At 41.3% G+C, this 22,826-nt stretch overlaps 2 long non-coding RNA genes across 2 annotated transcripts; both read left to right on the top strand.

Annotated features, from left to right (window-relative positions):
* Window positions 1-10,923: 10,923 nt before the first annotated feature.
* Window positions 10,924-15,954, top strand: LOC141416410 (uncharacterized). Its single transcript, XR_012441138.1, has 2 exons — window positions 10,924-11,008; window positions 15,851-15,954. It is a non-coding gene; the product is annotated as an uncharacterized lncRNA (long non-coding RNA).
* A 793-nt stretch (window positions 15,955-16,747) lies between these two features.
* On the top strand, window positions 16,748-21,779 carry LOC141416409 (uncharacterized). Its single transcript, XR_012441137.1, has 2 exons — window positions 16,748-16,832; window positions 21,676-21,779. It is a non-coding gene; the product is annotated as an uncharacterized lncRNA (long non-coding RNA).
* Window positions 21,780-22,826: the final 1,047 nt, after the last annotated feature.

Below are 22,826 nucleotides of genomic sequence, written 5' to 3'. Positions count from 1 at the left end.
GTTTGTGAGGAGGTATGAGGTCATGAGAACTAACATGCATAGTCAGTCATTTGGGTGTTAGTTTGTGGGAAACCTGGCCGATTAAGTTTGGTTGTGTAACTTCTGTCTGTGAAGGTCAGTGAAATGAACACAATGATTAAAAACACTTTTTTCCATTCCTGAGTTCTAACAAACTTACTGTAGTGGGGGTACATTGTGACTTTTGCCAAAGTTCTTATAATATGCCATAGTTGAATTCATCCCTCCACATTCTCCTTTATTCTCTCTCACCGTATTCCTGGAATAGTTTCATCACGTCTCGTTTTTCCATTTTCATACCTGAGTATATAATATTTATACCATATCCTACACCCTTTCCTTATATCCTCACCCCTCCCACAAGTAACAACTCCCTATACAGGACCTATTTTCCATTTCTGTTACCAAAAATCCCTTTTTGTGTTTATTTTGTTTTAGTGTGGGGGGCAGAACTGGGGCTTGAACTCAGGGACTCTACCTTGAGGCAGTTCACCAGCCGTTTTTTTGTGATAGGTGTTTTTGAGACAGGGTCTTGCAAACTATTTGCCCAAGCTGTGTTTGAACCAAGATCTTCCTTATCTCTCCCTTCTGAGTCACAGGGACTGCGGGTGTGAGCCACTGGTGACCCGCACATTTTTGTTTAATTAAGATAGCTATACGGGATGTTTCATTGTGACATTTGCTCATACATATATAGCTCTATGCATATATATATATGTACACGTTATAACACAAATTGGGTCATTCCCTCTATTTTTTGCTTTTCTACTTTATTCTCCTTCTTATGGTAGTTTCAAAAGTTTTTAAAAGTCTGCATTCCTCTACAGAAAGCACAACAACCATATTGACCTGGTTAACCTCCTCCTTTTACCCTCTCTCTCTCATAAATGAGCTCCCCTTAGACCTGTTGTTCATACTACTGCTTGTATGTGTGTCAGGTCTCTAGTGCATGTGTGAGAAAAAACATGTGGCCTTTGGTTTCCCCAACCTGACTAATTTAACTTAAGGTGATGTTCTCTAGTTCCATCCATTTACCTGCAAACAACAAAACTTCATGCTTATTTAAGGCTGAATAAAATTCCATTGTGTGTAAATGCCACAGTTTTGGATCCATGTATCAGTTGAGAGGCATCTTGGCTGTTTACATATGTTAGCTGTTGTGAGTAATGCTGCAGTAAACATGGATGTGCAGGTGTCTGTCTTGTTACCTGGCTTTCATTCATTCAGGTATATCCCTATGAATGATAATGCTGGATCACACAGCAATTCTACTTTGAGGTTCGAGAAGCCTCCATATTGTTTTCCACAGTTGTTGTACTAATTTGCATTCCCACTAACTGCATATGAGGGTTCCTTTTTTTTAGATATCCTTGAAAACATTAGTTGTTTGTATTCTTGATAGCCATTACAATGGGAGTGGTTTGGAATCTTGGTATGGTTTTCATTTTTGTTTTCTTTCTGACGAGCGATGGTGAGCATTTCTTTACGTAGTTGTAGGTCCTTTGGACTTCTGCCTTGGAACAAGCTCTGTTATGTTCATTTGTGTATTTCTTCATTGGGTCACTGATTTTTACGGGAATTTAGTTTTTGAGTATATTCTCGGTATTAATTTCAGTCAGATGTATACCTGGCAAAGATTTCCCCATTCTGGAGCCTTGGTTTCTGCTTCTATTCCTCACCACGTCATCTCAAGGTGTGGTTCTAGTGGACTGGCAAGGGAGGAAAAGGTTCCATGGAGGCACAGCACAGACACCTGTTGATCTGATATAAATTCTTCTCTGGTCTGCAGAGTACATCAAAGCACAGGCAGTGAAGGTTGGAAGGAATTCAGCTCATTCACCGGTGTTTCCAGGTGTTCATAAGTATGGGTTCTGCTGAAAGGTACTTTTTTTCATTTAAGCCCAGAAATTGACTTCCACAAAGTGGTTAATATTCATGGGTCACATTCATTGTGTGGGTGTGTTTGTGTGTGGGGCCGCATGTGTGGTTGAAAATAGTTCCTGGATCATTGTCCGTGGATGCTGTGTTCCTAATAATGCCAGTCAGGAATGCTCTTTCGGAAGGCAGTAATTTTGGGTTTTTCTCTGTGTTGTTACTCCCTAGGTAAACTGTAATCAATTCACTGAGGAGGAAAGATTCAGGGATCGTTGAATATGTGCAGGGTATGAGAGGCTATCGTGATGCATATATGTATGTGCCTCGTTACCCTGCTAGAAGTGATTTGAGTTCAAGTGATGGCTTCGGACACTGACTCTCGGTTAGCCTTTAGTTGTTCCTTGGCATAATGGTGGTAGTATGTCTTCCTTCCAAGGACAATGTTGGAACTGATGTCACTTCTTGGGTTTTTCTAAGTTTGATCCTTCCTAAAGTGCTTAAAGTGTCGCCTCAGTAGGGTAACGCCAGGATTTCAGCCTTTGCAGATAACATTCGTCTTGCGTTGAATAGAGGCCAGGCTCCTGGGTGTCTGTGTCTACCTTTCTGTGTGCCTTTCTTGTGTGTATGTGTCTGTCTTTGTCTGTGTGCTTAATATTTCTCATTTGTTCATGTATTAATTTCTTTGCTATTTGTCATAAATTCTCATATTACCAATTGTTTCACACTCTTTGAGTGTATCCGCTGCTTAGGCATGCAGAAGTGTCTTTGAATCAAAATCTATGATTAACGTTGAGGAAATAGATGGAACGAACAAGGCTGGGTGATGTTCTATGACTTCTGGTCTTGCACAAAGTTGTAATTAACTCCATAGAATGTAAGAAATTCACATACAAGATAAATATTAGTATGTCACTCATTCTCTGTGTGTGAGTGTGTGTGGGATGTTTGTTGTTTAGTTTCCTACCACTGGTTGGTAGAATATAGGTTCCTTCCCCAAGTCACTTGAGGAACAGCCTTGTGTGGCACTGACTTTATGTCTTGGGTTCCATGAATGAAAGGTGAACTGTGATGTCCCTCAGAGAACCATTGCAGATTTGAATGTCCTTCCTGAGAGTTTCATGTTTCTTCCATAGGTTGTGGTGTTCCTGAAATCTGCCATTCTTCCGAGAGGTGGTAAGCATTTCAGTCACTAGAGAACCCTAAGCATTCCTTGGCTATAGCGTGTGTGTGCCTGTGTACTTCTCAGATCAAAGTGAAGTAATTTCTGTGTCGTTAGGAAGTGAATTCTTGTGGTCACCTTGAGGCTCTTGGCAGCCAGTGTGTGCTTTTGCGTGTTTTGTTCAAGTTAGGAACACTGTAGGCTGGAAGACAGCCCCAGGCCCTCACTCTGTGATATTTTGGGTCAGTTAAGGGAATACCCTCCCAGATGATGGGAGATGTAGTTCTGAGAAGGAAGTTGCCTCATCCAAGGTTCAGGGAGTTTTCCTGGCTTATTTACCTTCAAAGGGCTTGAGGTGTTTGTGTACTCACCAGGTGAAAGCCTTCCTGTCCTCCAAAGTGTGGGGTCCAGATTGGGAGTAGTTTGGAAGAAGTCAGAAATGTCATGCCAGTTGAACCTTGAATGATCTGAGGAGGGAACGTGGAGGAGAAAAGCAATTCCCAGATCACAAGTTCTTGCCAGGAAACTGCCACACAAATGGCTAGAGACTGAAGGGAGAGGGGCCATAGAGGCAGTGCTTACGTGGTCTGACCAATCAGGACAGACTTGGTTGTGATGTCACAGTGGGATCCCAGCCACTGCAACATACACATTCCCGAGGCAGCTCCTGCCTGGCCTCTTGCTGTGGTAGCACAGCCAGCCAAGCATGGAGAAGCTGGAGGTAGGTGCCACTGTCTCGTGTGGAAGACTTCTCTTTTATTTGGGTCCTCGATATACGGGGCACACGTGGCCTGAGCACACGGGTGACCTGAGCATCCTAGGATCGGGTGATACCATTCCTCAGTAGAGATCTTCATAAACTTTTTTGGTTTTGGTGGAACTGTTGGGACTGGTAATACTGGCGTTGAAACTCAATGCTTTTCACTTGCAAAGCAGTTGCTCTACCCTTTTAGCAACACCTCCTGTCAAATTTCTATAAATCTTTAGATTAAAGAAGTACAGTGAACCCCGAAAAGAATAAACAGAGCCAAACCATCCAACACCAATCACTATATTGTTTAGGAATGGATCGGTATGTGATAAAAAACCCATAGTAATGTACCTGAAATTTGGGCTGTTTGCCCGTGACGTATACCTGCATTTCTCTCACCTCAGCAGGTAGAAACAGGAGGATCGCAGTTCAAAGCCAGCTCTTGCAAGTATTTTCCACAAGCCTCTGTTGAAAATACTCAACGCACAGAAGGTGTGTTGGAGTGGTATGGTTTTTCTTTTTTTAAATATTGTTTATTGAGTACTGTTGTACTGGGTATATGTTGTTACATTTACAAAAGTTTTTTCCACTATGTCATAGTTAAAATCATCCCTTCCATCATTTTCCTTTATTATCTCCCTCCCTATTCCTGGAATAGTTTCACAGGTCTCATGTTTCCATTTTCATACATGAATACACAATATTTCCATCCTATTCACCCTCACAACCATTTACTAATAATCCTCCCTGCTCCCAATGTAACTAACCGCGAGACAGGTCCAGGTTTACTTTCTTGTGTTGTGTTTTTTATTAGTTTATGTTTGTGTTTGGTGGGACTGGGTCTGTTTTCTTCTTTTGAAAAAAAATGATAATTTTTTGTTTAAGATAGGTCTATAGGGAGTTTCACTGTGACATTTCCATGTACATACGTCTTATGATCCTAATTGTTTCATCCCTTCCTGTTGTCCTTTTTACTTTATTCCCCTTCCATTTTTGATGTATAGAAAATACATCAACCGACCTTATTCACATTCTTAACTTCGTTCTTTTAAATGTTCTCCCTCCCGTTAGGGACTCCCCGTCAGATTGAGTTGTTTTTCATAGCACTCTTTGTATATATATTGGGTCTATATTCTACATCTGAGAGAAAACATGCAGTGTTTGGTTTCAGAACCTGGCTAATTTCACTTAAGATAATCTCCATTTCCATCCATTTCTCTGCAAAGGATAAAATCTCATTCTTTATTGTGGCTGAATCAAATTCCATTGAAAATTCTTGTTTTTCTAATTTACAGATAAAAAGAAAGTTATGCAGTGACACAGATTATCAGGAAATTACCACATGGTTTCTGTTCCACTGGAATTTCAGATTCTACAAACTCAGGTGAGTTAAGGAGCATGTTTGATCAGAGATCTTTCTCTGTGAGGTAAACAACTCCCATACCCCCGCTTCTAGCAGTGACTGAGTTGAGGACGAGTTCATGAGCCCTGGGTCCCTTAGCATGTATGTATCATTGAAGCATTGTTTGTCAGCACCCCAGCAAATGCACTGGTAGGATTTTTGCAGAGGCCATAGATGCTTTATTGCAGGGCAGATGTCAAGATGCCCCTGGGCTTTCAGTGTAAGCCCCTGAGTTTATGGAGGCCTCTTGGATGCCACCAGTAGTTAGCAGATGGGCCTGTCATCTTCCATGTGTTAGTTACCTATATGTGTGTAACAAATTCCTCCAACTTTTAGCATAGTAAACAAGAAAACATAATTCACTCATTTTCTGTGGGTCAGGCATTTGGGAAGTGGCCAGTTGAGCAAAAGTGACCCAAAATGTTAGTAGAATAGGAGAAGCCAAACTGACCGTATATGTCATTTAGACCAACCTTCTTATTTGATAGGGAAATGTATGCAGAGAGTTTGAATGATTACCTGTGCTGGTGCAGCTATTTTCAGAGGTGTTTGGAGCACAGGGCTCTGTTCCTCACATCTGCTGTTGGGTGATGTGAGTGTGATGTCAGTGCTATAATGTTTGTGAGGAGGTATGAGGTCATGAGAACTAACATGCATAGTCAGTCATTTGGGTGTTAGTTTGTGGGAAACCTGGCCGATTAAGTTTGGTTGTGTAACTTCTGTCTGTGAAGGTCAGTGAAATGAACACAATGATTAAAAACACTTTTTTCCATTCCTGAGTTCTAACAAACTTACTGTAGTGGGGGTACATTGTGACTTTTGCCAAAGTTCTTATAATATGCCATAGTTGAATTCATCCCTCCACATTCTCCTTTATTCTGTCTCACCGTATTCCTGGAATAGTTTCATCACGTCTCGTTTTTCCATTTTCATACCTGAGTATATAATATTTATACCATATCCTACACCCTTTCCTTATATCCTCACCCCTCCCACAAGTAACAACTCCCTATACAGGACCTATTTTCCATTTCTGTTACCAAAAATCCCTTTTTGTGTTTATTTTGTTTTAGTGTGGGGGGCAGAACTGGGGCTTGAACTCAGGGACTCTACCTTGAGGCAGTTCACCAGCCGTTTTTTTGTGATAGGTGTTTTTGAGACAGGGTCTTGCAAACTATTTGCCCAAGCTGTGTTTGAACCAAGATCTTCCTTATCTCTCCCTTCTGAGTCACAGGGACTGCGGGTGTGAGCCACTGGTGACCCGCACATTTTTGTTTAATTAAGATAGCTATACGGGATGTTTCATTGTGACATTTGCTCATACATATATAGCTCTATGCATATATATATATGTACACGTTATAACACAAATTGGGTCATTCCCTCTATTTTTTGCTTTTCTACTTTATTCTCCTTCTTATGGTAGTTTCAAAAGTTTTTAAAAGTCTGCATTCCTCTACAGAAAGCACAACAACCATATTGACCTGGTTAACCTCCTCCTTTTACCCTCTCTCTCTCATAAATGAGCTCCCCTTAGACCTGTTGTTCATACTACTGCTTGTATGTGTGTCAGGTCTCTAGTGCATGTGTGAGAAAAAACATGTGGCCTTTGGTTTCCCCAACCTGACTAATTTAACTTAAGGTGATGTTCTCTAGTTCCATCCATTTACCTGCAAACAACAAAACTTCATGCTTATTTAAGGCTGAATAAAATTCCATTGTGTGTAAATGCCACAGTTTTGGATCCATGTATCAGTTGAGAGGCATCTTGGCTGTTTACATATGTTAGCTGTTGTGAGTAATGCTGCAGTAAACATGGATGTGCAGGTGTCTGTCTTGTTACCTGGCTTTCATTCATTCAGGTATATCCCTATGAATGATAATGCTGGATCACACAGCAATTCTACTTTGAGGTTCGAGAAGCCTCCATATTGTTTTCCACAGTTGTACTAATTTGCATTCCCACTAACTGCATATGAGGGTTCCTTTTTTTTAGACATCCTTGAAAACATTAGTTGTTTGTATTCTTGATAGCCATTACAATGGGAGTGGTTTGGAATCTTGGTATGGTTTTCATTTTTGTTTTCTTTCTGACGAGCGATGGTGAGCATTTCTTTATGTAGTTGTAGGTCCTTTGGACTTCTGCCTTGGAACAAGCACTGTTATGTTCATTTGTGTATTTCTTCATTGGGTCTCTGATTTTTACGGGAATTTAGTTTTTGAGTATATTCTCGGTATTAATTTCAGTCAGATGTATACCTGGCAAAGATTTCCCCATTCTGGAGCCTTGGTTTCTGCTTCTATTCCTCACCACGTCATCTCAAGGTGTGGTTCTAGTGGACTAGCAAGGGAGGAAAAGGTTCCATGGAGGCACAGCACAGACACCTGTTGATCTGATATAAATTCTTCTCTGGTCTGCAGAGTACATCAAAGCACAGGCAGTGAAGGTTGGAAGGAATTCACCTCATTCACCGGTGTTTCCAGGTGTTCATAAGTATGGGTTCTGCTGAAAGGTACTTTTTTTCATTTAAGCCCAGAAATTGACTTCCACAAAGTGGTTAATATTCATGGGTCACATTCATTGTGTGGGTGTGTTTGTGTGTGGGGCCGCATGTGTGGTTGAAAATAGTTCCTGGATCATTGTCCGTGGATGCTGTGTTCCTAATAATGCCAGTCAGGAATGCTCTTTCGGAAGGCAGTAATTTTGGGTTTTTCTCTGTGTTGTTACTCCCTAGGTAAACTGTAATCAATTCACTGAGGAGGAAAGATTCAGGGATCGTTGAATATGTGCAGGGTATGAGAGGCTATCGTGATGCATATATGTATGTGCCTCGTTACCCTGCTAGAAGTGATTTGAGTTCAAGTGATGGCTTCGGACACTGACTCTCAGTTAGCCTTTAGTTGTTCCTTGGCATAATGGTGGTAGTATGTCTTCCTTCCAAGGACAATGTTGGAACTGATGTCACTTCTTGGGTTTTTCTAAGTTTGATCCTTCCTAAAGTGCTTAAAGTGTCGCCTCAGTAGGGTAACGCCAGGATTTCAGCCTTTGCAGATAACATTCGACTTGCGTTGTATAGAGGCCAGGCTCCTGGGTGTCTGTGTCTACCTTTCTGTGTGCCTTTCTTGTGTGTATGTGTCTGTCTTTGTCTGTGTGCTTAATATTTCTCATTTGTTCATGTATTAATTTCTTTGCTATTTGTCATAAATTCTCATATTACCAATTGTTTCACACTCTTTGAGTGTATCCGCTGCTTAGGCATGCAGAAGTGTCTTTGAATCAAAATCTATCATTAACGTTGAGGAAATAGATGGAACGAACAAGGCTGGGTGATGTTCTATGACTTCTGGTCTTGCACAAAGTTGTAATTAACTCCATAGAATGTAAGAAATTCACATACAAGATAAATATTAGTATGTCACTCATTCTCTGTGTGTGAGTGTGTGTGGGATGTTTGTTGTTTAGTTTCCTACCACTGGTTGGTAGAATATAGGTTCCTTCCCCAAGTCACTTGAGGAACAGCCTTGTGTGGCACTGACTTTATGTCTTGGGTTCCATGAATGAAAGGTGAACTGTGATGTCCCTCAGAGAACCATTGCAGATTTGAATGTCCTTCCTGAGAGTTTCATGTTTCTTCCATAGGTTGTGGTGTTCCTGAAATCTGCCATTCTTCCGAGAGGTGGTAAGCATTTCAGTCACTAGAGAACCCTAAGCATTCCTTGGCTATAGCGTGTGTGTGCCTGTGTACTTCTCAGATCAAAGTGAAGTAATTTCTGTGTCGTTAGGAAGTGAATTCTTGTGGTCACCTTGAGGCTCTTGGCAGCCAGTGTGTGCTTTTGCGTGTTTTGTTCAAGTGAGGAACACTGTAGGCTGGAAGACAGCCCCAGGTCCTCACTCTGTGACATTTTGGGTCAGTTAAGGGAATACCCTCCCAGATGATGGGAGATGTAGTTCTGAGAAGGAAGTTGCCTCATCCAAGGTTCAGGGAGTTTTCCTGGCTTATTTACCTTCAAAGGGCTTGAGGTGTTTGTGTACTCACCAGGTGAAAGCCTTCCTGTCCTCCAAAGTGTGGGGTCCAGATTGGGAGTAGTTTGGAAGAAGTCAGAAATGTCATGCCAGTTGAACCTTGAATGATCTGAGGAGGGAACGTGGAGGAGAAAAGCAATTCCCAGATCACAAGTTCTTGCCAGGAAACTGCCACACAAATGGCTAGAGACTGAAGGGAGAGGGGCCATAGAGGCAGTGCTTACGTGGTCTGACCAATCAGGACAGACTTGGTTGTGATGTCACAGTGGGATCCCAGCCACTGCAACATACACATTCCCGAGGCAGCTCCTGCCTGGCCTCTTGCTATGGTAGCACAGCCAGCCAAGCATGGAGAAGCTGGAGGTAGGTGCCACTGTCTCGTGTGGAAGACTTCTCTTTTATTTGGGTCCTCGATATACGGGGCACACGTGGCCTGAGCACACGGGTGACCTGAGCATCCTAGGATCGGGTGATACCATTCCTCAGTAGAGATCTTCATAAACTTTTTTGGTTTTGGTGGAACTGTTGGGACTGGTAATACTGGCGTTGAAACTCAATGCTTTTCACTTGCAAAGCAGTTGCTCTACCCTTTTAGCAACACCTCCTGTCAAATTTCTATAAATCTTTAGATTAAAGAAGTACAGTGAACCCCGAAAAGAATAAACAGAGCCAAACCATCCAACACCAATCACTATATTGTTTAGGAATGGATCGGTATGTGATAAAAAACCCATAGTAATGTACCTGAAATTTGGGCTGTTTGCCCGTGACGTATACCTGCATTTCTCTCACCTCAGCAGGTAGAAACAGGAGGATCGCAGTTCAAAGCCAGCTCTTGCAAGTATTTTCCACAAGCCTCTGTTGAAAATACTCAACGCACAGAAGGTGTGTTGGAGTGGTATGGTTTTTCTTTTTTTAAATATTGTTTATTGAGTACTGTTGTACTGGGTATATGTTGTTACATTTACAAAAGTTTTTTACACTATGTCATAGTTAAAATCATCCCTTCCATCATTTTCCTTTATTATCTCCCTCCCTATTCCTGGAATAGTTTCACAGGTCTCATGTTTCCATTTTCATACATGAGTACACAATATTTCCATCCTATTCACCCTCACAACCATTTACTAATAATCCTCCCTGCTCCCAATGTAACTAACCGCGAGACAAGTCCAGGTTTACTTTCTTGTGTTGTGTTTTTTATTAGTTTATATGTTTGTGTTTGGTGGGACTGGGTCTGTTTTCTTCTTTTGAAAAAAAATGATAATTTTTTGTTTAAGATAGGTCTATAGGGAGTTTCACTGTGACATTTCCATGTACATACGTCTTATGATCCTAATTGTTTCATCCCTTCCTGTTGTCCTTTTTACTTTATTCCCCTTCCATTTTTGATGTATAGAAAATACATCAACCGACCTTATTCACATTCTTAACTTCGTTCTTTTAAATGTTCTCCCTCCCATTAGGGACTCCCCGTCAGATTGAGTTGTTTTTCATAGCACTCTTTGTATATTTATTGGGTCTATATTCTACATCTGAGAGAAAACATGCAGTGTTTGGTTTCAGAACCTGGCTAATTTCACTTAAGATAATGTCCATTTCCATCCATTTCTCTGCAAAGGATAAAATCTCATTCTTTATTGTGGCTGAATCAAATTCCATTGAAAATTCTTGTTTTTCTAATTTACAGATAAAAAGAAAGTTATGCAGTGACACAGATTATCAGGAAATTACCACATGGTTTCTGTTCCACTGGAATTTCAGATTCCACAAACTCAGGTGAGTTAAGGAGCATGTTTGATCAGAGATCTTTCTCTGTGAGGTAAACAACTCCCATACCCCCGCTTCTAGCAGTGACTGAGTTGAGGACGAGTTCATGAGCCCTGGGTCCCTTAGCATGTATGTATCATTGAAGCATTTTTTGTCAGCACCTCAGCAAATGCACTGGTAGGATTTTTGCAGAGGCCATACATGCTTTATTGCAGGGCAGATGTCAAGATGCCCCTGGGCTTTCAGTGTAAGCCCCTGAGTTTATGGAGGCCTCTTGGATGCCACCAGTAGTTAGCAGATGGGCCTGTCATCTTCCATGTGTTAGTTACCTATATGTGTGTAACAAATTCCTCCAACTTTTAGCATAGTAAACAAGAAAACATAATTCACTCATTTTCTGTGGGTCAGGCATTTGGGAAGTGCCCAGTTGAGCAAAAGTGACCCAAAATGTTAGTAGAATAGGAGCAGCCAAACTGACCTTACATGTCATTTAGACCAACCTTCTTATTTGATAGGGAAATGTATGCAGAGAGTTTGAATGATTACCTGTGCTGGTGCAGCTATTTTCAGAGGTGTTTGGAGCACAGGGCTCTGTTCCTCACATCTGCTGTTGGGTGATGTGAGTGTGATGTCAGTGCTATAATGTTTGTGAGGAGGTATGAGGTCATGAGAACTAACATGCATAGTCAGTCATTTGGGTGTTAGTTTGTGGGAAACCTGGCCGATTAAGTTTGGTTGTGTAACTTCTGTCTGTGAAGGTCAGTGAAATGAACACAATGATTAAAAACACTTTTTTCCATTCCTGAGTTCTAACAAACTTACTGTAGTGGGGGTACATTGTGACTTTTGCCAAAGTTCTTATAATATGCCATAGTTGAATTCATCCCTCCACATTCTCCTTTATTCTCTCTCACCGTATTCCTGGAATAGTTTCATCACGTCTCGTTTTTCCATTTTCATACCTGAGTATATAATATTTATACCATATCCTACACCCTTTCCTTATATCCTCACCCCTCCCACAAGTAACAACTCCCTATACAGGACCTATTTTCCATTTCTGTTACCAAAAATCCCTTTTTGTGTTTATTTTGTTTTAGTGTGGGGGGCAGAACTGGGGCTTGAACTCAGGGACTCTACCTTGAGGCAGTTCACCAGCCGTTTTTTTGTGATAGGTGTTTTTGAGACAGGGTCTTGCAAACTATTTGCCCAAGCTGTGTTTGAACCAAGATCTTCCTTCTCTCTCCCTTCTGAGTCAAAGGGACTGCGGGTGTGAGCCACTGGTGACCCGCACATTTTTGTTTAATTAAGATAGCTATACGGGATGTTTCATTGTGACATTTGCTCATACATATATAGCTCTATGCATATATATATATGTACACGTTATAACACAAATTGGGTCATTCCCTCTATTTTTTGCTTTTCTACTTTATTCTCCTTCTTATGGTAGTTTCAAAAGTTTTTAAAAGTCTGCATTCCTCTACAGAAAGCACAACAACCATATTGACCTGGTTAACCTCCTCCTTTTACCCTCTCTCTCTCATAAATGAGCTCCCCTTAGACCTGTTGTTCATACTACTGCTTGTATGTGTGTCAGGTCTCTAGTGCATGTGTGAGAAAAAACATGTGGCCTTTGGTTTCCCCAACCTGACTAATTTAACTTAAGGTGATGTTCTCTAGTTCCATCCATTTACCTGCAAACAACAAAACTTCATGCTTATTTAAGGCTGAATAAAATTCCATTGTGTGTAAATGCCACAGTTTTGGATCCATGTATCAGTTGAGAGGCATCTTGGCTGTTTACATATGTTAGCTGTTGTGAGTAATGCTGCAGTAAACATGGATGTGCAGGTGTCTGTCTTGTTACCTGGCTTTCATTCATTCAGGTATATCCCTATGAATGATAATGCTGGATCACACAGCAATTCTACTTTGAGGTTCGAGAAGCCTCCATATTGTTTTCCACAGTTGTTGTACTAATTTGCATTCCCACTAACTGCATATGAGGGTTCCTTTTTTTTAGACATCCTTGAAAACATTAGTTGTTTGTATTCTTGATAGCCATTACAATGGGAGTGGTTTGGAATCTTGGTATGGTTTTCATTTTTGTTTTCTTTCTGACGAGCCATGGTGAGCATTTCTTTATGTAGTTGTAGGTCCTTTGGACTTCTGCCTTGGAACAAGCACTGTTATGTTCATTTGTGTATTTCTTCATTGGGTCTCTGATTTTTACGGGAATTTAGTTTTTGAGTATATTCTCGGTATTAATTTCAGTCAGATGTATACCTGGCAAAGATTTCCCCATTCTGGAGCCTTGGTTTCTGCTTCTATTCCTCACCACGTCATCTCAAGGTGTGGTTCTAGTGGACTAGCAAGGGAGGAAAAGGTTCCATGGAGGCACAGCACAGACACCTGTTGATCTGATATAAATTCTTCTCTGGTCTGCAGAGTACATCAAAGCACAGGCAGTGAAGGTTGGAAGGAATTCACCTCATTCACCGGTGTTTCCAGGTGTTCATAAGTATGGGTTCTGCTGAAAGGTACTTTTTTTCATTTAAGCCCAGAAATTGACTTCCACAAAGTGGTTAATATTCATGGGTCACATTCATTGTGTGGGTGTGTTTGTGTGTGGGGCCGCATGTGTGGTTGAAAATAGTTCCTGGATCATTGTCCGTGGATGCTGTGTTCCTAATAATGCCAGTCAGGAATGCTCTTTCGGAAGGCAGTAATTTTGGGTTTTTCTCTGTGTTGTTACTCCCTAGGTAAACTGTAATCAATTCACTGAGGAGGAAAGATTCAGGGATCGTTGAATATGTGCAGGGTATGAGAGGCTATCGTGATGCATATATGTATGTGCCTCGTTACCCTGCTAGAAGTGATTTGAGTTCAAGTGATGGCTTCGGACACTGACTCTCAGTTAGCCTTTAGTTGTTCCTTGGCATAATGGTGGTAGTATGTCTTCCTTCCAAGGACAATGTTGGAACTGATGTCACTTCTTGGGTTTTTCTAAGTTTGATCCTTCCTAAAGTGCTTAAAGTGTCGCCTCAGTAGGGTAACGCCAGGATTTCAGCCTTTGCAGATAACATTCGACTTGCGTTGTATAGAGGCCAGGCTCCTGGGTGTCTGTGTCTACCTTTCTGTGTGCCTTTCTTGTGTGTATGTGTCTGTCTTTGTCTGTGTGCTTAATATTTCTCATTTGTTCATGTATTAATTTCTTTGCTATTTGTCATAAATTCTCATATTACCAATTGTTTCACACTCTTTGAGTGTATCCGCTGCTTAGGCATGCAGAAGTGTCTTTGAATCAAAATCTATCATTAACGTTGAGGAAATAGATGGAACGAACAAGGCTGGGTGATGTTCTATGACTTCTGGTCTTGCACAAAGTTGTAATTAACTCCATAGAATGTAAGAAATTCACATACAAGATAAATATTAGTATGTCACTCATTCTCTGTGTGTGAGTGTGTGTGGGATGTTTGTTGTTTAGTTTCCTACCACTGGTTGGTAGAATATAGGTTCCTTCCCCAAGTCACTTGAGGAACAGCCTTGTGTGGCACTGACTTTATGTCTTGGGTTCCATGAATGAAAGGTGAACTGTGATGTCCCTCAGAGAACCATTGCAGATTTGAATGTCCTTCCTGAGAGTTTCATGTTTCTTCCATAGGTTGTGGTGTTCCTGAAATCTGCCATTCTTCCGAGAGGTGGTAAGCATTTCAGTCACTAGAGAACCCTAAGCATTCCTTGGCTATAGCGTGTGTGTGCCTGTGTACTTCTCAGATCAAAGTGAAGTAATTTCTGTGTCGTTAGGAAGTGAATTCTTGTGGTCACCTTGAGGCTCTTGGCAGCCAGTGTGTGCTTTTGCGTGTTTTGTTCAAGTTAGGAACACTGTAGGCTGGAAGACAGCCCCAGGTCCTCACTCTGTGACATTTTGGGTCAGTTAAGGGAATACCCTCCCAGATGATGGGAGATGTAGTTCTGAGAAGGAAGTTGCCTCATCCAAGGTTCAGGGAGTTTTCCTGGCTTATTTACCTTCAAAGGGCTTGAGGTGTTTGTGTACTCACCAGGTGAAAGCCTTCCTGTCCTCCAAAGTGTGGGGTCCAGATTGGGAGTAGTTTGGAAGAAGTCAGAAATGTCATGCCAGTTGAACCTTGAATGATCTGAGGAGGGAACGTGGAGGAGAAAAGCAATTCCCAGATCACAAGTTCTTGCCAGGAAACTGCCACACAAATGGCTAGAGACTAAAGGGAGAGGGGCCATAGAGGCAGTGCTTACGTGGTCTGACCAATCAGGACAGACTTGGTTGTGATGTCACAGTGGGATCCCAGCCACTGCAACATACACATTCCCGAGGCAGCTCCTGCCTGGCCTCTTGCTGTGGTAGCACAGCCAGCCAAGCATGGAGAAGCTGGAGGTAGGTGCCACTGTCTCGTGTGGAAGACTTCTCTTTTATTTGGGTCCTCGATATACGGGGCACACGTGGCCTGAGCACACGGGTGACCTGAGCATCCTAGGATCGGGTGATACCATTCCTCAGTAGAGATCTTCATAAACTTTTTTGGTTTTGGTGGAACTGTTGGGACTGGTAATACTGGCGTTGAAACTCAATGCTTTTCACTTGCAAAGCAGTTGCTCTACCCTTTTAGCAACACCTCCTGTCAAATTTCTATAAATCTTTAGATTAAAGAAGTACAGTGAACCCCGAAAAGAATAAACAGAGCCAAACCATCCAACACCAATCACTATATTGTTTAGGAATGGATCGGTATGTGATAAAAAACCCATAGTAATGTACCTGAAATTTGGGCTGTTTGCCCGTGACGTATACCTGCATTTCTCTCACCTCAGCAGGTAGAAACAGGAGGATCGCAGTTCAAAGCCAGCTCTTGCAAGTATTTTCCACAAGCCTCTGTTGAAAATACTCAACGCACAGAAGGTGTGCTGGAGTGGTATGGTTTTTCTTTTTTTAAATATTGTTTATTGAGTACTGTTGTACTGGGTATATGTTGTTACATTTACAAAAGTTTTTTACACTATGTCATAGTTAAAATCATCCCTTCCATCATTTTCCTTTATTATCTCCCTCCCTATTCCTGGAATAGTTTCACAGGTCTCATGTTTCCATTTTCATACATGAGTACACAATATTTCCATCCTATTCACCCTCACAACCATTTACTAATAATCCTCCCTGCTCCCAATGTAACTAACCGCGAGACAAGTCCAGGTTTACTTTCTTGTGTTGTGTTTTTTATTAGTTTATATGTTTGTGTTTGGTGGGACTGGGTCTGTTTTCTTCTTTTGAAAAAAAGTGATAATTTTTTGTTTAAGATAGGTCTATAGGGAGTTTCACTGTGACATTTCCATGTACATACGTCTTATGATCCTAATTGTTTCATCCCTTCCTGTTGTCCTTTTTACTTTATTCCCCTTCCATTTTTGATGTATAGAAAATACATCAACCGACCTTATTCACATTCTTAACTTCGTTCTTTTAAATGTTCTCCCTCCCATTAGGGACTCCCCGTCAGATTGAGTTGTTTTTCATAGCACTCTTTGTATATTTATTGGGTCTATATTCTACATCTGAGAGAAAACATGCAGTGTTTGGTTTCAGAACCTGGCTAATTTCACTTAAGATAATGTCCATTTCCATCCATTTCTCTGCAAAGGATAAAATCTCATTCTTTATTGTGGCTGAATCAAATTCCATTGAAAATTCTTGTTTTTCTAATTTACAGATAAAAAGAAAGTTATGCAGTGACACAGATTATCAGGAAATTACCACATGGTTTCTGTTCCACTGGAATTTCAGATTCCACAAACTCAGGTGAGTTAAGGAGCATGTTTGATCAGAGATCTTTCTCTGTGAGGTAAACAACTCCCATACCCCCGCTTCTAGCAGTGACTGAGTTGAGGACGAGTTCATGAGCCCTGGGTCCCTTAGCATGTATGTATCATTGAAGCATTTTTTGTCAGCACCTCAGCAAATGCACTGGTAGGATTTTTGCAGAGGCCATAGATGCTTTATTGCAGGGCAGATGTCAAGATGCCCCTGGGCTTTCAGTGTAAGCCCCTGAGTTTATGGAGGCCTCTTGGATGCCACCAGTAGTTAGCAGATGGGCCTGTCATCTTCCATGTGTTAGTTACGTATATGTGTGTAACAAATTCCTCCAACTTTTAGCATAGTAAACAAGAAAACATAATTCACTCATTTTCTGTGGGTCAGGCATTTGGGAAGTGCCCAGTTGAGCAAAAGTGACCCAAAATGTTAGTAGAATAGGAGCAGCCAAACTGACCTTACATGTCATTTAGACCAACCTTCTTATTTGATAGGGAAATGTATGCAGAGAGTTTGAATGATTACCTGTGCTGGTGCAGCTATTTTCAGAGGTGTTTGGAGCACAGGGCTCTGTTCCTCACATCTGCTGTTGGGTGATGTGAGTGTGATGTCAGTGCTATAATGTTTGTGAGGAGGTATGAGGTCATGAGAACTAACATGCATAGTCAGTCATTTGGGTGTTAGTTTGTGGGAAACCTGGCCGATTAAGTTTGGTTGTGTAACTTCTGTCTGTGAAGGTCAGTGAAATGAACACAATGATTAAAAACACTTTTTTCCATTCCTGAGTTCTAACAAACTTACTGTAGTGGGGGTACATTGTGACTTTTGCCAAAGTTCTTATAATATGCCATAGTTGAATTCATCCCTCCACATTCTCCTTTATTCTCTCTCACCGTATTCCTGGAATAGTTTCATCACGTCTCGTTTTTCCATTTTCATACCTGAGTATATAATATTTATACCATATCCTACACCCTTTCCTTATATCCTCACCCCTCCCACAAGTAACAACTCCCTATACAGGACCTATTTTCCATTTCTGTTACCAAAAATCCCTTTTTGTGTTTATTTTGTTTTAGTGTGGGGGGCAGAACTGGGGCTTGAACTCAGGGACTCTACCTTGAGGCAGTTCACCAGCCGTTTTTTTGTGATAGGTGTTTTTGAGACAGGGTCTTGCAAACTATTTGCCCAAGCTGTGTTTGAACCAAGATCTTCCTTATCTCTCCCTTCTGAGTCACAGGGACTGCGGGTGTGAGCCACTGGTGACCCGCACATTTTTGTTTAATTAAGATAGCTATACGGGATGTTTCATTGTGACATTTGCTCATACATATATAACTCTATGCATATATATATATGTACACGTTATAACACAAATTGGGTCATTCCCTCTATTTTTTGCTTTTCTACTTTATTCTCCTTCTTATGGTAGTTTCAAAAGATTTTAAAAGTCTGCATTCCTCTACAGAAAGCACAACAACCATATTGACCTGGTTAACCTCCTCCTTTTACCCTCTCTCTCTCATAAATGAGCTCCCCTTAGACCTGTTGTTCATACTACTGCTTGTATGTGTGTCAGGTCTCTAGTGCATGTGTGAGAAAAAACATGTGGCCTTTGGTTTCCCCAACCTGACTAATTTAACTTAAGGTGATGTTCTCTAGTTCCATCCATTTACCTGCAAACAACAAAACTTCATGCTTATTTAAGGCTGAATAAAATTCCATTGTGTGTAAATGCCACAGTTTTGGATCCATGTATCAGTTGAGAGGCATCTTGGCTGTTTACATATGTTAGCTGTTGTGAGTAATGCTGCAGTAAACATGGATGTGCAGGTGTCTGTCTTGTTACCTGGCTTTCATTCATTCAGGTATATCCCTATGAATGATAATGCTGGATCACACAGCAATTCCACTTTGAGGTTCGAGAAGCCTCCATATTGTTTTCCACAGTTGTTGTACTAATTTGCATTCCCACTAACTGCATATGAGGGTTCCTTTTTTTTTAGACATCCTTGAAAACATTAGTTGTTTGTATTCTTGATAGCCATTACAATGGGAGTGGTTTGGAATCTTGGTATGGTTTTCATTTTTGTTTTCTTTCTGACGAGCGATGGTGAGCATTTCTTTATGTAGTTGTAGGTCCTTTGGACTTCTGCCTTGGAACAAGCTCTGTTATGTTCATTTGTGTATTTCTTCATTGGGTCACTGATTTTTACGGGAATTTAGTTTTTGAGTATATTCTCGGTATTAATTTCAGTCAGATGTATACCTGGCAAAGATTTCCCCATTCTGGAGCCTTGGTTTCTGCTTCTATTCCTCACCACGTCATCTCAAGGTGTGGTTCTAGTGGACTGGCAAGGGAGGAAAAGGTTCCATGGAGGTACAGCACAGACACCTGTTGATCTGATATAAATTCTTCTCTGGTCTGCAGAGTACATCAAAGCACAGGCAGTGAAGGTTGGAAGGAATTCAGCTCATTCACCGGTGTTTCCAGGTGTTCATAAGTATGGGTTCTGCTGAAAGGTACTTTTTTTCATTTAAGCCCAGAAATTGACTTCCACAAAGTGGTTAATATTCATGGGTCACATTCATTGTGTGGGTGTGTTTGTGTGTGGGGCCGCATGTGTGGTTGAAAATAGTTCCTGGATCATTGTCCGTGGATGCTGTGTTCCTAATAATGCCAGTCAGGAATGCTCTTTCGGAAGGCAGTAATTTTGGGTTTTTCTCTGTGTTGTTACTCCCTAGGTAAACTGTAATCAATTCACTGAGGAGGAAAGATTCAGGGATCGTTGAATATGTGCAGGGTATGAGAGGCTATCGTGATGCATATATGTATGTGCCTCGTTACCCTGCTAGAAGTGATTTGAGTTCAAGTGATGGCTTCGGACACTGACTCTCGGTTAGCCTTTAGTTGTTCCTTGGCATAATGGTGGTAGTATGTCTTCCTTCCAAGGACAATGTTGGAACTGATGTCACTTCTTGGGTTTTTCTAAGTTTGATCCTTCCTAAAGTGCTTAAAGTGTCGCCTCAGTAGGGTAACGCCAGGATTTCAGCCTTTGCAGATAACATTCGTCTTGCGTTGAATAGAGGCCAGGCTCCTGGGTGTCTGTGTCTACCTTTCTGTGTGCCTTTCTTGTGTGTATGTGTCTGTCTTTGTCTGTGTGCTTAATATTTCTCATTTGTTCATGTATTAATTTCTTTGCTATTTGTCATAAATTCTCATATTACCAATTGTTTCACACTCTTTGAGTGTATCCGCTGCTTAGGCATGCAGAAGTGTCTTTGAATCAAAATCTATGATTAACGTTGAGGAAATAGATGGAACGAACAAGGCTGGGTGATGTTCTATGACTTCTGGTCTTGCACAAAGTTGTAATTAACTCCATAGAATGTAAGAAATTCACATACAAGATAAATATTAGTATGTCACTCATTCTCTGTGTGTGAGTGTGTGTGGGATGTTTGTTGTTTAGTTTCCTACCACTGGTTGGTAGAATATAGGTTCCTTCCCCAAGTCACTTGAGGAACAGCCTTGTGTGGCACTGACTTTATGTCTTGGGTTCCATGAATGAAAGGTGAACTGTGATGTCCCTCAGAGAACCATTGCAGATTTGAATGTCCTTCCTGAGAGTTTCATGTTTCTTCCATAGGTTGTGGTGTTCCTGAAATCTGCCATTCTTCCGAGAGGTGGTAAGCATTTCAGTCACTAGAGAACCCTAAGCATTCCTTGGCTATAGCGTGTGTGTGCCTGTGTACTTCTCAGATCAAAGTGAAGTAATTTCTGTGTCGTTAGGAAGTGAATTCTTGTGGTCACCTTGAGGCTCTTGGCAGCCAGTGTGTGCTTTTGCGTGTTTTGTTCAAGTTAGGAACACTGTAGGCTGGAAGACAGCCCCAGGCCCTCACTCTGTGATATTTTGGGTCAGTTAAGGGAATACCCTCCCAGATGATGGGAGATGTAGTTCTGAGAAGGAAGTTGCCTCATCCAAGGTTCAGGGAGTTTTCCTGGCTTATTTACCTTCAAAGGGCTTGAGGTGTTTGTGTACTCACCAGGTGAAAGCCTTCCTGTCCTCCAAAGTGTGGGGTCCAGATTGGGAGTAGTTTGGAAGAAGTCAGAAATGTCATGCCAGTTGAACCTTGAATGATCTGAGGAGGGAACGTGGAGGAGAAAAGCAATTCCCAGATCACAAGTTCTTGCCAGGAAACTGCCACACAAATGGCTGGAGACTGAAGGGAGAGGGGCCATAGAGGCAGTGCTTACGTGGTCTGACCAATCAGGACAGACTTGGTTGTGATGTCACAGTGGGATCCCAGCCACTGCAACATACACATTCCCGAGGCAGCTCCTGCCTGGCCTCTTGCTGTGGTAGCACAGCCAGCCAAGCATGGAGAAGCTGGAGGTAGGTGCCACTGTCTCGTGTGGAAGACTTCTCTTTTATTTGGGTCCTCGATATACGGGGCACACGTGGCCTGAGCACACGGGTGACCTGAGCATCCTAGGATCGGGTGATACCATTCCTCAGTAGAGATCTTCATAAACTTTTTTGGTTTTGGTGGAACTGTTGGGACTGGTAATACTGGCGTTGAAACTCAATGCTTTTCACTTGCAAAGCAGTTGCTCTACCCTTTTAGCAACACCTCCTGTCAAATTTCTATAAATCTTTAGATTAAAGAAGTACAGTGAACCCCGAAAAGAATAAACAGAGCCAAACCATCCAACACCAATCACTATATTGTTTAGGAATGGATCGGTATGTGATAAAAAACCCATAGTAATGTACCTGAAATTTGGGCTGTTTGCCCGTGACGTATACCTGCATTTCTCTCACCTCAGCAGGTAGAAACAGGAGGATCGCAGTTCAAAGCCAGCTCTTGCAAGTATTTTCCACAAGCCTCTGTTGAAAATACTCAACGCACAGAAGGTGTGCTGGAGTGGTATGGTTTTTCTTTTTTTAAATATTGTTTATTGAGTACTGTTGTACTGGGTATATGTTGTTACATTTACAAAAGTTTTTTACACTATGTCATAGTTAAAATCATCCCTTCCATCATTTTCCTTTATTATCTCCCTCCCTATTCCTGGAATAGTTTCACAGGTCTCATGTTTCCATTTTCATACATGAGTACACAATATTTCCATCCTATTCACCCTCACAACCATTTACTAATAATCCTCCCTGCTCCCAATGTAACTAACCGCGAGACAAGTCCAGGTTTACTTTCTTGTGTTGTGTTTTTTATTAGTTTATATGTTTGTGTTTGGTGGGACTGGGTCTGTTTTCTTCTTTTGAAAAAAAATGATAATTTTTTGTTTAAGATAGGTCTATAGGGAGTTTCACTGTGACATTTCCATGTACATACGTCTTATGATCCTAATTGTTTCATCCCTTCCTGTTGTCCTTTTTACTTTATTCCCCTTCCATTTTTGATGTATAGAAAATACATCAACCGACCTTATTCACATTCTTAACTTCGTTCTTTTAAATGTTCTCCCTCCCATTAGGGACTCCCCGTCAGATTGAGTTGTTTTTCATAGCACTCTTTGTATATTTATTGGGTCTATATTCTACATCTGAGAGAAAACATGCAGTGTTTGGTTTCAGAACCTGGCTAATTTCACTTAAGATAATGTCCATTTCCATCCATTTCTCTGCAAAGGATAAAATCTCATTCTTTATTGTGGCTGAATCAAATTCCATTGAAAATTCTTGTTTTTCTAATTTACAGATAAAAAGAAAGTTATGCAGTGACACAGATTATCAGGAAATTACCACATGGTTTCTGTTCCACTGGAATTTCAGATTCCACAAACTCAGGTGAGTTAAGGAGCATGTTTGATCAGAGATCTTTCTCTGTGAGGTAAACAACTCCCATACCCCCGCTTCTAGCAGTGACTGAGTTGAGGACGAGTTCATGAGCCCTGGGTCCCTTAGCATGTATGTATCATTGAAGCATTTTTTGTCAGCACCTCAGCAAATGCACTGG

Source organism: Castor canadensis, chromosome 14 (assembly GCF_047511655.1).
Source record: "Castor canadensis chromosome 14, mCasCan1.hap1v2, whole genome shotgun sequence".
Taxonomy (NCBI): Eukaryota; Metazoa; Chordata; class Mammalia; order Rodentia; family Castoridae; genus Castor; species Castor canadensis.
The sequence above is the reverse complement of the archived record's forward strand: the minus strand, read 5'-3'. Positions and strand labels throughout refer to the sequence as shown.